Below are 3,163 nucleotides of genomic sequence, written 5' to 3'. Positions count from 1 at the left end.
CTCCCTTCTCTTTCCCCCCCCCTCCCTTCTCTTTCCCCCCCCCTCCCTTCTCTTTCCCCCCCCCCTCCCTTCTCTTTCCCCCCCCCTCCCTTCTCTTTCCCCCCCCCTCCCTTCTCTTTCCCCCCCCCTCCCTTCTCTTTCCCCCCCTCCCTTCTCTTTCCCCCCCTCCCTTCTCTTTCCCCCCCCTCCCTTCTCTTTCCCCCCCCTTCTCTTTCCCCCCCTCCCTTCTCTTTCCCCCCCTCCCTTCTCTTTCCCCCCCCTCCCTTCTCTTTCCCCCCCCTCCCTTCTCTTTCCCCCCCCTCCCTTCTCTTCCCCCCCCTCCCTCCCTCATCTCCCTCCCTTCCCTCCCTCCCTCCTCCTACCTCTCCTCCCACCCTCCACTCTTACCCCCTCCCCCCCACCCCCTGTCCCCCACTACACCCCCTCTGCCCCACTCCACCACCCCTCCTCCCCATCCCCTCCACAGATACTGACAGACAGAGAGTGAGAGAGACACACACAGGCAGACAGAGAGATAAAGACACTAACAGAGACACACGGGGGGGGGGGGGGCAGCCCAGCACGCTGTTGGAGGACTCCCGGTGCTGCAGTCAGTAAGTAGAAAATGTTTTATTTATTGATTTTTTAAAAATTTATTTTTTATTCATTTTTTTTGATTGATTTATTGGTTGATTTATTGATGTATTTATCATTTATTATTGATGATGACTCTTTTTGTAAAACTGAAGTGTTTAATGTTTGTAAACTTCCCTTTAAACCCCCCCCCCCATTCCCTACGCCTGATTTGTAACCTACGCCTGATTTTCTAAAGTGTAGACAAGGTTTTTTCGAGCGTACAAAAATCTTCACTTACTCCATTCTAAGTTAGTTTGGAGTAAGTTTTCACTGCCGAAACTTTGAAATCAGGCGTAAGTGGCCGGACACGCCCCCTTTTGAAAAAAACATTCTGTTCCAAAGTGAAACTGTTCTAACTGACTAGAACTGGAGCAAACTAAATGACGAGAATTTGAATTTCTAAGATACTCCGTTCTACACCAGTTGCTCCAAAAAATCAGGAGCAACTGAGGCCGAAACTTGGGCCCTATAATTCTAAGTCTGCGTGTGACCTGAGCTCACTGTCGCTTGCCACTTCAAATCTCAGTCTCCTTTCCGCTCTGTCTTTGGCCTTCTATACTGTTCCAGTGAAATTCAATGCATTGTTGAGGAACAACACCTCATCTTTCTACTCAGCACTTTGCAGCCCACTAGCCTTAATATTGAGTTTATTAACTTCAGACCTTAACAATAGTTCCCATTTTCTCTCTGGCAGTTGGCACTGGCAGTGTAGGGTGGTGTTTCCAGAGATATGGGGAGGCTGTCAAGTTGGTACTAGGGCTGGGGATCCCATCCTTCCGTCCAAACACTGAGCTGGTGGGAAGATGCCCATCCAGGAAGTCAATCTTTTTCTTCCACCAGACTCCGAGATTGCTGGAGCCTGCTCCACTCTGCCAGTTTTTCATGCTTCCCATTCAATTTACCTATCTGACTTTAGGGCCATCATTTTCCCCTATAAAAACAGGTGAGTTTGGAGCATGGGGGCAGTTAAAATGTTAAAAATGGGATTTCCGACCTGATCCCATCTCCAACCTGCCCACTTCTGGGTTTACCGGCGTGGGACAGGGTGGGCAACGAACCCGCTCCCAGGGGACGTTACCTCAATTTAAAAATTGTAATGAGACAGGAATCCTCTATTTTCCCTCCATTTTTAATTTAATTGCCTGTAGACGGATTTAACACAATTCGTGAAACCCGACAGTTAAACAACATCCATACTATTTGCTTCAACCACTCCATGTTGTTTATTTAATATGTCCCTTTTTATTTTAAATATACTAATCTCATCATTCAATGTCATGTTCACTTATTCTATCCCTAGTAAATACTGCAACAAAATATTTTTTTAATATTTCTGCCATCTCTATCGTTATCTGTGGTATTGTCCTTCATGGCCCTATTCCCGTCACAAGCGTCTTTTTATTGATGTGCCCATAAAATGTTACTATTTTGTTTTATGTTCTTTGATCATTTATATTCATAGTTCCTCTGCCTTCCTAATTGTTTTTTGAATGCTCTTCTAATCTTCATATTCTCTCTTATGCATTCCCTTGCTCTCTCTATACATGAAAAACTGTATAGTTTCTTGGCCTGTGGTTGCTACATTCACTAACCTGCTTTATACCGATCGGAATACATGGAGATCCCCCCGACCCCGGGCCACCTATCACCTTCTCAGGCCTAGTGTCCCCCCCTCGACCTTCCTATCACCTTCCGAGAACTCGCTCCGACCCCAGGCCTCCTATCACCTTCTCAGGCCTAGTGTCCCCCCCTCGACCTTCCTATCACCTTCCGAGGACTCGCTCCGACCCCTGGTCTCCTATCACCTTCTCAGGCCTAGTGTCCCCCCCTCGACCCTTCTATCACCTTCCGAGAACTCGCTCCGACCCCAGGCCTCCTATCACCTTCCCAGGCCTAGTGTTTCCCCCCCCCCCTCGACCCTCCTATCACCTTCCCAGGCCTCCCCTCCCATCCTCAACGGTGAAGATGAGACCGACCATGATCCTCCGCTGGCCAGCCCCGATCCTCTCTCTTCCCCCCTCACCCACCCCACCCCTTGATCCCCAGTGTCGGAGCAATGCATGAATGACGGTAACTTCAGGATTTCCGGGTTTAGCTGCGCATGCGCTAAATCCTGAAGCTGCAAACAGTTTCAGAGTGTTAATGACGGCGAACGCTGACAGTTTGTCATTATCCACCGCACATTCTGGGCCTATTTGTCATTCATTTGGATGCTACTTTAAAGGGGGTTTAATAAGTGGTAAAGCCTTATTTAAAATAGCAAAAGAATGTTGTATGTGCATGTGAAGTGTTTGTATGCAAGTATCACAAGTTGTATTTTCTGATCCATAGTGACTTCTACTGAGAATGTAGTATTAGTCAGTCACCTTAATATTATCAAATAGATTCAAGGCTGAAATCGGAGTGTGAATATTCTGGCATTAGTACTAAATTTCCATATTATTCACTTTAAGTTGATCTTTTTACACCTGTTTGTAAAAAAGAATATAAAGTCTTGTAGCGATATTAACCTGCCACAGTATTTTAGTGGTATTTATTATCTCATATT

The sequence above is a fragment of the Pristiophorus japonicus genome, chromosome 16, assembly GCF_044704955.1.
Source record: "Pristiophorus japonicus isolate sPriJap1 chromosome 16, sPriJap1.hap1, whole genome shotgun sequence".
Taxonomy (NCBI): Eukaryota; Metazoa; Chordata; class Chondrichthyes; family Pristiophoridae; genus Pristiophorus; species Pristiophorus japonicus.
Note: the sequence above shows the minus strand (reverse complement) of the source record.